The sequence below is a fragment of the Odontomachus brunneus genome, unplaced genomic scaffold (genome assembly GCF_010583005.1).
Source record: "Odontomachus brunneus isolate Ranch 3 - 2012 unplaced genomic scaffold, Obru_v1 Obru_scaffold_050, whole genome shotgun sequence".
Lineage (NCBI taxonomy): Eukaryota > Metazoa > Arthropoda > Insecta > Hymenoptera > Formicidae > Odontomachus > Odontomachus brunneus.
Window position 1 is genome coordinate 1,411,332 of NW_022639500.1, and position 11,809 is coordinate 1,423,140.

The window sequence follows — 11,809 nt, forward strand, 5'->3', positions numbered from 1 at the left end:
GAGAGAGAGAGAGAGAGAGAGAGAGAGAGAGAGAGAGTGAGTGATGAGAGAGAGGAGAGGGAGATTGACACATTAATTACAAAGGATAATCAATATTAGCGGCTGAGATGTTAGTATCTCTAAAGTCTGAGGAAGCTGTATACACAATTAGTGCTCGGCTGGAGACCTTCCGCGACGCGCGAAATTACCCGGCCGCTAAAGCGAATGTGTGTTCCTAAAGTCTCTCACCATTCGCTTCGATTCTCAACAACGTGCGACAGAAGCTTCTCGCGTTGAACAGAAATTTCCTCGCACTTTTACAGACCGATCCCATTGATTAGCGAGAAATGTACTAACATATCTTGGTAAACGGCTTTTTACTGAAGAACAAAACGTGATTCGCGCCATTCTCGCCTGGCTACGCGCAGAAAGTAACTGCTCTGATCGCAACTACAGATCCGACGAGTGCGAATCTCGCCGCACGTCCTTCGTAAATCCTGTCGTATCAATACACTGTCGACGAGACGAATAATTTGACGCGGCAATCGCGGCAGTATCGGCGCGCGATCTAACGAGCGCGCAACAACGCGCCTCGTCAGACGAGCTTTTTTGCTAGCGCGAGCACTCCGGCGCAGAGAAACTTATACTTAAGTCGTCGCTCGCGCGCTCGATCTCATGCAAATTAGATCCGGCGAATCGCGATTCCGGCCGTTCGCATCGTTCGATCCTGCTTGGCTGCCGAGAAGCGGCCAGGCAAGACCGAGCGAGCAAGCGGGCGATTTCGTCGATCGGAGATCCGCGGAGAGAGAGCCAATAAAATTTTCACGGCCGCCAGTCGCCATTGCGCTATCGGGTTATATCGCGCGCGAGCCGCATTTCCCATCGGATATTTATCGCGTCGTTTTGGGCGCCGATATCGACTCGTTCTCATCGTCGCCTACGACCCCATAGACGCACGTGACCGAGATTACAGGGTACGCCACCCCTGCACAAGCCGACAACCCCCTCTCTCTCTCTTTCCGCGTTTCCCCGTCTCTCACCGTCTCTCTGAAAGATTATTTAAATTCGCCACGTACAGCCGAAGATTTTCGCCTTTTCCCCCTCGGGCCGACCGTCGTGAAATTATCTATCAGACGAGTACTTTGTCTCGGAGATCGATGCGCTACGTGTTTGTAATATTTATCCTAATTTTTAATCGGCGGAAACGCGCATTATAATTCGCGACTGACGTTTTTTCACTCAGAGAAAAAAATGTTCCATCTAAACGAAAATCATCGTTATTTTCGGTCCAAACTATGTTTCACAGTCGTTTTAATGCAAAAATGGTAGTAATAACATGCATACAAAGTTATTTCACTAACATTATAGCAGAATAGTATAATAAAAAAAAATAGTTTTCTTGACTATAAATTGCAGTAGTTATTTTTCTATGCGATTATATAGTTACGAATACCAACTATTTTTTTCAGTGTTGAATATCACAAATGAATTTCTTCTTATGATCTGCAAATTAAGATTGAAGCAATTTTTAACGTGCACAGGGAAAATGTTGCAGTAAAAATTATGATTACAAAATTTTTGCAATCTTGGACCATGCAGAATTACGACCGAAACTACTATACTATATATTTGTTTAAAAATATTATGTACGTTTCACTCTTTTGCAAAATTATTGCAACTCTTGAATATTTTTTATACAATATATTCATATAAAATATACTATATCTGTTACAGTAACTTATACTGCAATTTCGATGCAAAAATAAAAAAAAAATATATAATTTTAACGCAATTTCTATTACAATATTTCTTTCGTTTATAACACGAATTGATCACAGAGGTTGGCATCGTTGACACTTTAATGCGAGGCGAGCGGATCGAACGTCGCGAATGAAAAGAGCGGCTACTACCCAATTGTCTGTTCGACGAATTAAAAAGCGGGAGAGACGAGTGATTCATTCTTCCTTGAATCGGATCCCCCAATCAAAAGTTGGACGGATGCTGAATGTCATTAATGTTCCAAGATCACGAAGCTATTCTGAGACGCGCGTGACTCGTTAAATGTAAGTCGCGCTCAATATTTTCACTGGCCGGAAGAATGTAGATTCCCAATATTTTACCGCGGCACCGACAATAAGCATAAAAACGACAATATTCCACGGTTGCGGTTCGGTTTGCGCTGTAACACAACGCAGTAACCACAAACCTCTGCGAAAAATAATTCCTACCTCGTGGTATTATTGTCTCGATGTTATTCGCCTTTCCTTTCGCGAGTGATTTCTCAACGCACGCGACAGTCGATCAAAATAACGATCACGTATTATAGATTCTTACGTACAGGAAGGGAGATACACATTTTTTTTCCATAGCTACGCGGAGAAGCGCGTATATTTATCCAACGCGAGAGATATGTCCTGACGTCGTATAAAGCGTCCACGTCGAAAAAAAATAATAAAAAGAAAGGAAAGAGAAAGAGGGGGAGAGAGAAACGCGCGTGCAGAGAGCCGTACGACCGTCGCCTAACGACCGCGTCGAGTCGCGAAAGGGCCTTTCGCGAGAACCCTGCGAGACCGCGGCGCGAGACGGACGCGTCCTTCCAGCACGACGGCATTCGCGTCGAACGTCCACTGGCAGACGCCCGTCTTTCGCGCGACGGGAGGATCTTTAATTCCCCGCTGGCCGGCGCCCATTTACTTTGCGGTCAGCACTTGCAATTGCAACGGGCCGCGCAAGTGAGTCTCTGATGCGTCCTGCGGTCGAACGTCATCACCGTAGCTCACGCGCCCTGACGCAGGATGCACCTACCCTGCGGGACCTTCTAATATTCGAAATTGCTCGTCCTGGCATGTTTATTTGACGTCGAGGCTGCCGTAGAGAGTCGTCTCATCCCCCGCGCCTCCCCTTTCCTCGCCCTCTTCCAATTTGCCGGCTGACATTTCTCAACTCCTTCCGCTGCGTCGCGGAGTCCCTTCTCTCTTTCTCTCTCTCTCTCGCTCTCTCTTTCTCCCTCTTTTTTCCCTTTTTTATTCTCCTTCTGTGTATCCGTCCCACGGCCCCCCTCTCCCGCCGCTCCTCGCCGCCCTTCCCGCCGTCGCGGCGACGACGGCTTTCGTCGTCGGCCGAAGTGCCAACTGAGAAAAACGCGGTAACGCGCTCCCGAACAGCCGCATATATCGAGGCTGCTGCTGTCGCTGTTGCTGGCGGCGATGCATCCAGCATCGCGTCGCCGGCTGCATCAGCGGGCGCATCGCGTTCGCGAGGATTATCGAGCGAGAGAACCTCGTGACCGACGGACGTTTTTCTTTTCCTTTACCTTGAGAAAAGTTCCTAGGAGACTTATCAAATCCCGTTGAATCTACGAGCAATGCTACACATGAAAGAGTCGCACGGGCTTGCTCGAGGGGCGCGAAACGAGGCGAAGTAAACCGACTTCTACACGCTCGCTAATTACTCGTGATTGTCGTGAAAAAAAGATTACTCGCGAGAAGAAGGGAAGAATACTTCTCCGCCGCCGCGGACGGAGGACGATCGCGGAAACGCTTCGGCTGCTGTTTAACCCGACAAAGAATGCAAAACGCGCTCACTTCGTAGTTAAGAAGAGAAAAAAAAGGAAGGGAAAGAAAGAGGGAGGAGAAAGGGAAGAGAAAAGAGAGGAGATTGCCTGTCGGTTCGCGCTTTAAGCAGCGTCCCGACGCGGTTACGAGTTTCCCAAGTTTTACGTTAAGGGTGTAATGTATGCAGTCGGACGTAGGGACAATGCACTTACGCCGTACGGAACGACGACAACGCGCAGTGCGGCGCATCCATCCATCCATCCATCCTCGCTTCGCTTGCATTATGCATCGCCGCGAACAACGGCGCGCGGCGCATCCATCTAAGACGCCCGTCCGCCGATAAATCGGCCGATATACACAGAGAGGTTCAATGTTACGCGGCGCGCGATATCGTCGAACACGTAATTACCAGAAAGTGCGTTTTATAAAACCACCAACGTCAGCTCGCTAATTATAGACCGCGCTCTACACGCCGCTCGTTGTTCTCATGCGAATGAGCTGGCTTCTAGGAATCGATGCGGAAGGCAGCGAACGTTATATCACCCGCGCGATGTCGTGTATCGCGAGTTTCCTAGAGGGTAATCGCACTATCGGCGCAAGAAACGTATCGCCCTGAATAATAGCAATCGTTTGGAATGGATCCGCGGTAATTAAGTGCCAGCGAGTAAGTGCCAGGTCGTCGGTTGTTTCACGAGTTGATCGAGACGTGGACTTGTGTATTATCCCGACAAGAGAAATATATCCCATGATGCTGATCAGGGAAAAAATACACTGGGAAAAAAATACTTGAAAATTTATTTGTGGAATATAAAGCTCACACATTCACAGAACTAAACTTTTTATATCCCACAAATAATTTCCAAGTATCTTGTTTTCAGTGCAGTTATTCGGTTTGTATAAAGTAATATTATTGGATCCTGATTATTAATAAGGACTTCATTATTAATAGTTTCATTAATGACTTATTGGCACCCGACAATTTTGTACAGACCAGATTATTGATTGAAATCGACCTGATCAGGACCATGGAATAAACTTGTAATCGGGATAGTCGCGTGTTACGGCCGAGAATCTTTCTTCGCGCCTGAAACGTTACGTGTCGAGATTATGTCTCGAAAGAGACGTAGCTTGCCAAGGTTCTCGCTTTGGATAAAATCAATCGATTTTACATTTCGCGAAAGAACATTCGCCTCACAAGAACAAGACGACGTTGGTCGTGTGTGAAGCGTGATACGCGAACACGCGCTCAAACGTCCGCGTGTTTGCCGTTTTAATTTAAAGCGACGGGCGTTTTTTCTTTCGCGTGACGCGACCGCTCGCGGCTTAAACGGACGGACGACACCTTGCGTAATACATTTTTAATACCGGTAGGCGCATCGAGCCACGCTCGATATCACTGACGGATCTGTGACCGGATATCGCATAGGCGCATCTAGGTCGTTAAGCCGCGCGCTTTTTGCGAGATGCCCGGCGAGATCGCTATCGCAACAAATGAGCGCCATTTGCTCGCGCCCCTGGCATACACGGTATAGAATAGCGAGAGAACACACGCCCGAATCGACGGCCATGCGAGCGGAAACTTCGGTCGCGTTTGCGAGCCGCGCTATAGCGCGCGTATCGACAACGGGATCCTCGTAATTTAGGAAAGTGCTCGAGTTGCGACAAGTTCCCCGTAAGTTTGCGCGAGAGATTCGGCTTCGTTCGTAATTCGCTCGACTACATTAATTACGCGACAATGTCGCTCTACATCGGGTGTCTCAGAAATAGACGTGTTTTTGCTCGGATGCAGATCCCTTGGCAATTTTGCTAAGTAGTCTCCCCGTGGAGAATAAGCCCGACGTGTCGCGCCGTGTATTTTCTTGTCAATACTTCTTACGGGAGGATAATCAATTTTTTAAGTAAATTTCGATCGAACCAAGACCCACTCGAGGGTCGACTAAAGTCAACTTTTCGAAACCTATTGATACTTTACTTCGAATATGCTGAAATTTTTGCCGCCAGATCCCTTGACAATTTCGCAAAGTAGTCTCCCCGTGAAGAACATAAGTTTGACGTATCGTGCCATGTATTTTCTTTTCAATGCTGCTTACGGCAGAATAGTCAGTAATTTTCAAATAAGTTTTGATTAAACCAAAAGTCTTTTTTTTTTGCTAAACTGCCTAAATTGGTGCAGACTATGCAATAAGCAAGAGTGAAATAAAATATGTTTGTTTCACTCTAACTTATTGCATCAGTGTGCACCAGTTCAGATAGTTCAGCTAAAAAGAACAAAATCCCAAAAATAGTGCATAATTTTATAATCCAAACCAAAAGAATTATATAAACAGAAATAACAATAACAATAAAATTCATAAGATTAGAAGATAAGAAGGAAGAAACAAGAAGAATAGGAGTCTACTTGATAAAAAAAATTAGGAAAAAAACAGTGTGTTAAACAGTCGGATAAAGTCATGAAACAAGACTAGAAATACTAACTAAAGAGAAAAAACAAAAACCTCAAGACTCACCCGGGTTAATTAAAGTTTAATTTTTAGAAAGTTATTGATTTCCGTTAATATTAATAAAGTTTGGACATAAAAGCAAACATTAGCGGTATTCATAAATGAAAGAATGTTTTTTATTTCGAATGTACAGGAATGTTCTTTATCTTGAATATACGGGAATTTTGTCCAGCATACACAGATAATATCACACAAATTCATATTGTGTCCCGTTAATACACATCGCCAAACACGAGACAGTCGTTAACACACTTCGACGATAAAATTCATCACTGCTTATCTATTCTTTCACCTTCGATTCCAGCTGTACTCCGAAAGTTCGTTTTAAAGATTATGAAATAACCTCCGATGTCCGAGATTAGATGCTCGTACTTGCATTCGCGAACGGCAAGGGTCCGCCAATTTGCGCTTATTACTTCGAATTATCACTGCCAAGTGGGTGTCCAACAGAGGATATTAAAACCTCTGACCTTTAGCGGGATGAATTATGCCGAAGTCCGTCAGAGACCCGGCTCTCTCGTGCTTAACCACCGTAAAAGCACTCAATTGCGCAATTCGAAAGATCGATCGGGGAGATCAATATAGTTTTCTAATACATCGGCCAAGTGTCGACCTCTCTGATTAGTTTTTAGTACTTTTTACCGCTCACCAACGCAAGAGCAGTGGACAATACATGAGACTTTACAGAGCTACTTTTTACACGGCTAATTAGAAACACTACACGCAGACTACAGTGAAGTGAGTGGCATTACAGTCTCCCAGATCGAATTAGCGAACTGGCACGAGCGAAGAGAAGAAAGTAATTAATACCTGAACGATCAGTTCGTTGCTTCGAAACGATCGTGACATCACAGTTCACGGCTCGAGTCGAATTAGCCGCAAGATAACAACCAGATTATGGCCCCAGGTACTTAATCCACGCAGTATCTGCTTGGCAAGCACTTCCGCACAAAATAATCCACTGGACACAGCTGATTGCACAAAAATTGATGGTTTTTCGAAGAGCGAAACAGAGACCAACTCACCGGCTTCTGCGCGTCCACTGAATAGAGAAGATCGACGTGATTGGTAGCTTGAGATATTTGAATTTGACATGGCGCATTGACATCGAAGCGCGCGCGCGACTTTTTGTCAAGTTTACAAACGATGGGTATCTCAATAATAATTATCGATATGATATAATGACAGTCTAAAAATAAAGGATAGGAATCGAGACGCGCTCGTTATTTTCCGTATACGTATACGTATACGTGATATACATTTACGTATACGTGATATACATGATCTCTGAGACGCGAGAAAATATTAACTAGATATCGATGATAATGCGCACGCACTGCGCGCGATTGCAAGACGTTGTTCTAAGCAGAAAACGACTTCATTTATAACAGAATACATACGAGGAGCGGTATTCTCTGGTATATTCGAGATAAGCAGGCTTTGTTCCGCTGTTGCGTCCAAATAGCCAGGATCTCTCGTCTATCGAAAGCGTATATGTACACATCAGTCGCCGAGTTTGACCTTCCTTCGACAATCGTACTCGTGACGCCATCTGGCGGCGCACCAGTGAACGCAGACGCGGTTTGTTCATGAAAGGAGCGCGTCGCTCTTACCAACCTTGCGGGCACGACCGGAAGCTCATAAAGGTATACATCGCGCGCGCTGCGATGATAATAATAATAATGACAACGACGAGACGACGGATGCAGGACGCGTAGCAATCTCCGCCCCAGGAACGCCCTCGAGTAAGCTATTGGCCCGATATCCCTAGCCCGGGAAAAGGCTGCCATGGCCGGCGCGACTGGGCGAACGCGCCAATCGGAGCGCGCCCCCGGCAAAACAAAAGGCACGCACCGTCGCTCTCTCACTCTCTCGCCCCGTCTCTGTGCATCTCTCTTTAACTCTCTCTCCCCCTAGTTTTCTCTCCTCTCACTCTCCTAGAGAGCAGAGTCCTCGCGAGACCGAACAAATGAATGCCGCTCGCGGGAGAACCCCCAGGGGTGTCGCGTACCCGGCAAGGAGGATCGCCCTGCGGAAACCAGGCTGGAGAGAGGGGCGGGAGAGGGGCTCCCGAGTTTTTGATGTATTAAAACGCAGGCTCTACGTGACACCGAATGCTAAGTAGACCCTCATACCACACGATGGCTTCGAATCGCGAGGAGTGGCCGCTCTCATTTTCTTTCTCTCTCTCTCTCTATTTCTCCCTCTTTTTCTCTCTCTATCTCTCCTTCTCTCTATCTCTCCCTCTCTTTTTCTCTCTATCTCTCCCTCTCTTTCTCTGTTTCTCTCTTTCTCTCGTTCATCCATGATCGGCTCTCTTCTGTATATGTATACCTCTTTTTCTCTCTATCCGTCGCTTTGTTGTTATTATTGTTGGTATTATTATTACTGTTATTATTATTATTATTATTGTCATCATCACCCAGTTTACAGAGGGGCTGTTATTATCGCGTTGTCGCGCTCAATAAATTAGATGTACCACTTGAGCGTAACCCGACCGCTACCGATCGTAACCGACGATAAGATTTTGATCTGGTTAAACGTGCCTGCTATATCTGTAGTAATGTGCTTTATGTCTCGCCGAGATATCTCCGAAGTCTCCCCAATTCACTGTTTTATCTATACGTAACGCATGATTCAATATGTAATTAAAGATCATTAGTGAAGTAGGTAGCATTAAGATCATACATCAGACAAATAAGAACGACTTGTAAACACTACCCTTAGGGACCCTATTAAGGACTGCGATTCCCTGTTGAGGGGGCTACTGACGCTTTTAAAGGATGTCCCTCTGTCGGCTGGCTGCCGACTCACGTACGAAATTTGTAAGGAACTCAAGCGCGCACAAATTGGCGTTGACGTCGTTTCACGGCCGTTGCAGTTTATCGCGTGAATATACGTGCCTTTATTAGACGCATTTATCTTGCTTTCCGTACGAACGTAATCGCATTCGTCGCGTTGCCGCTCGTTACGAATCGGTTATACGCGTCACGCGTGTTTCTGATGAAACATTGAAAAAGGTCGTATAGCTTGATAGGTTATGACGAAGTATTCGGCGCGGACATGGTGTACTCGAGCGTTGACAATTTTCTCGAAATATCTTCTAATAAAGATGTATTTTCAAGCAATCAAGCGTGTCATATTGCAGATGGTTAGACAATAAAAGTACGTACAGTCACATGTCATTTTATTCGCAGTAGAATTTTTGGGAGATGTCCAAACTTTTTACTGTGGAAAGAAAGAGACCGTGAGATGCAGTCAAGGAATTCACCAGGGAGTTATTAAACAGTCAGATTATACTTGAACCAGATATGTTAAATAACAGCAATGTCGATTTCACTATTTATATTCTACTAAGGTATCTTAAAACAGCTATACAAGTGTATTTTATTCTTCTGATGGTTTAATGATAAAAATATGACATAATATGAGTTAAACATATTTTATTCGTATTTTATTCGTATTTAAAGAAGAGAGTCTCTCTAGGAAAGGAAAGAGATATCTGAATTTTCTACAGTGAACTTGTGATAAAAGAGAGATATCAGATCATTAACGATTCAATATTGAGCAACTAAATCATTTTCGAGCCAGGTATGTTGGTTAACAGGAATATCAATTTAACTGTTTTTTTATTTTGCTAATATAAAGATAATATGTTAAAGTAACTATACAAATATATCTTTTCAATAATTAAGCAATAAAAATATGTCTCAGTATGTCTCATACAAGTTATATTTATATATATATAATTATATATATTTTTTGCAGTTTTTGGAGCTTCTGAAAGGAGGAAAATGTCCAAACTTTCTATGGTGGATTCATAAGAAAGAGAAAAAAAGGGGAATCCATTGGGGAACCATTATTGGACAGCTAGATCATGCTGAAGCCCGGTATGCTAGTTAACAGCAATCTCAATTTAACTGTTTCTTTTGCATGATAATGATGAATCATTTGAGTCTCGCATACACTTGCCCGAAACTTTGAACGCTCTCTTCAATATTTGCCTCACGAAGAGAGGCAAACAATTCACCACTCAAGATATCTCGCGTGAAGCCGAGACGTACAACAAATATCGTCAACGCATTAAAACACGTTTTTGTGCGGTTAGCAGTTAACAGATAGCCCATTTCGTCGGGCCCGACTTAGCGGAACGGCACTTTTTACCGGCGTTTGCGTTCCCCCTCTCCGTTCTCTCTCTCTCTCTCTCTCTCTCTCTCTCTCTCTCTCTCTTTCTCTCTCTCACACACACACACACACACAGTCAGCGTGCTACTGTTTGTTTGCGTAGTCCATCTCTACCTTTCTCTTTTATTTAGCCGATAATCGCTTCTTTCGTCGAGACCTATAATTTGCGGCCCGATTGGGCGCCAGTGCGAGTCAATTAGGACGGGCCTCGGGGACCGAAGCGGCGAAATGGAGCGACGGTTGGGCCCTCGCGCACTTCTCGGCCTTCATTTTCTGAACATTTCAAAAGCGTCTCGTCACGTCCTGTCTGTATCCTCCCGTTTCCTCAGACTGTCGATCCATTTCAACGATGCAAAAAGAAGCGTCTACGTCGCGGTACGTCGCTGTAATTCTACGTTTCAAGTAAAGACTCTCGACGTTCGCTCAAAACATTCTTTTATTTCCGCTTCAATGTATCCGTCGCGATTATCGAAAGCAAATTAGATTAGATTTTTAATTGAGTAAGATCAGAACTTGGAGTAGAAGTAGTTTGAATTCTTTTTCAAAAATTGAGTAAGAAATTCTTACACGAATTTGTGTTGAGCAGAGAACCCGATTGAAGGCAAAGTTAGCTCAAGAATTATGTATGAAAAACTGTCACAACGTTCGGAAACTATTAGAAGGATCAGCGAGACCTCAACATTATCCATTCCTGGCTAACCAGGACGGGGATTATCCGCGCTATTGCCTGTGTAAACTGACCACCATCCGCGCGAAATCAGATGAACGCATCTTATTGTTCAGACACTAAGAATTCACGAAAACAGAAAACTGTCAGACGAGCCTCGTGAAAGCTGTTTTCACAGGACCTTCTCGTGTGACAGTATTATTTCGAGAGCCCGACGTTTCCGAATATACCTGCGACTGTAAGCATCTGTAAAACACACCACCACAGCTGCGCGAATCGATTGCTCGAATCGCGTCTTTGCGCACAGGAATTCTCGTGATTGTAATTAAAATATATTGCGGTTCTTGACTGTACGTGCGAAAGAGAGAGAGAGAGAGAATCTTCTCGACGTTTCCAGCGAGCTCGCAAAATCCGCGCGCACAGTTTTTAGCCGGCGAGCGGTCGTCCGGCGAGATAAACGTGCCCGTGCAAGGACGCGCGGGGTTGCGAAAATCAATTTGATAGACGAGCGTACGCGTGCCGAATTACCTCTACGTGATGTCGGCCCGTTTCACCATTTTCGCCATTACATTAACGACGAGACGGGTGCGAGAGGCGACGCGCCGCGCCGGCTCGACTTGCCGCACCGTCCCCGCGATGGTTACAGCCGTATCGTAATGCCGCCATTGGCGAACAATGGTTAACATCGCGATCCCAGGCACGTCTCGATTCCCGCGGCCCAGGCGAATGCGGGAGGCGGCGGCACGACGCCGCGTTAATTAAGGTCCTGCGGAAGGCGACCATTTTCCGAATTTGTACTTCGCGAAGCGTCGCGTCGCGTCCGTCGTTAACGAGTGAAAATCCGCCGAATAGTCGTCCGCCGCTAAATTACCGCTCCCGAGAGAGAGAGAGAGAGAGAGAGAGAGAGAGAGAGAGAGAGAGAG

At 45.3% G+C, this 11,809-nt stretch overlaps 1 long non-coding RNA gene across 1 annotated transcript in view; it reads right to left on the minus strand.

Annotated features, from left to right (window-relative positions):
• LOC116845233 overlaps positions 1 to 7,653 on the minus strand; it is a 73,969-nt gene extending 66,316 nt beyond the window's left edge. Inside the window, exons 1-2 of the long non-coding RNA XR_004378218.1 lie at positions 7,435 to 7,653; positions 6,845 to 7,076 (exon numbers count right to left, since the gene is read on the minus strand). This is a non-coding gene — a long non-coding RNA (uncharacterized LOC116845233). The remainder of the gene's footprint in view (positions 1 to 6,844; positions 7,077 to 7,434) is intronic.
• Positions 7,654 to 11,809: the final 4,156 nt, after the last annotated feature.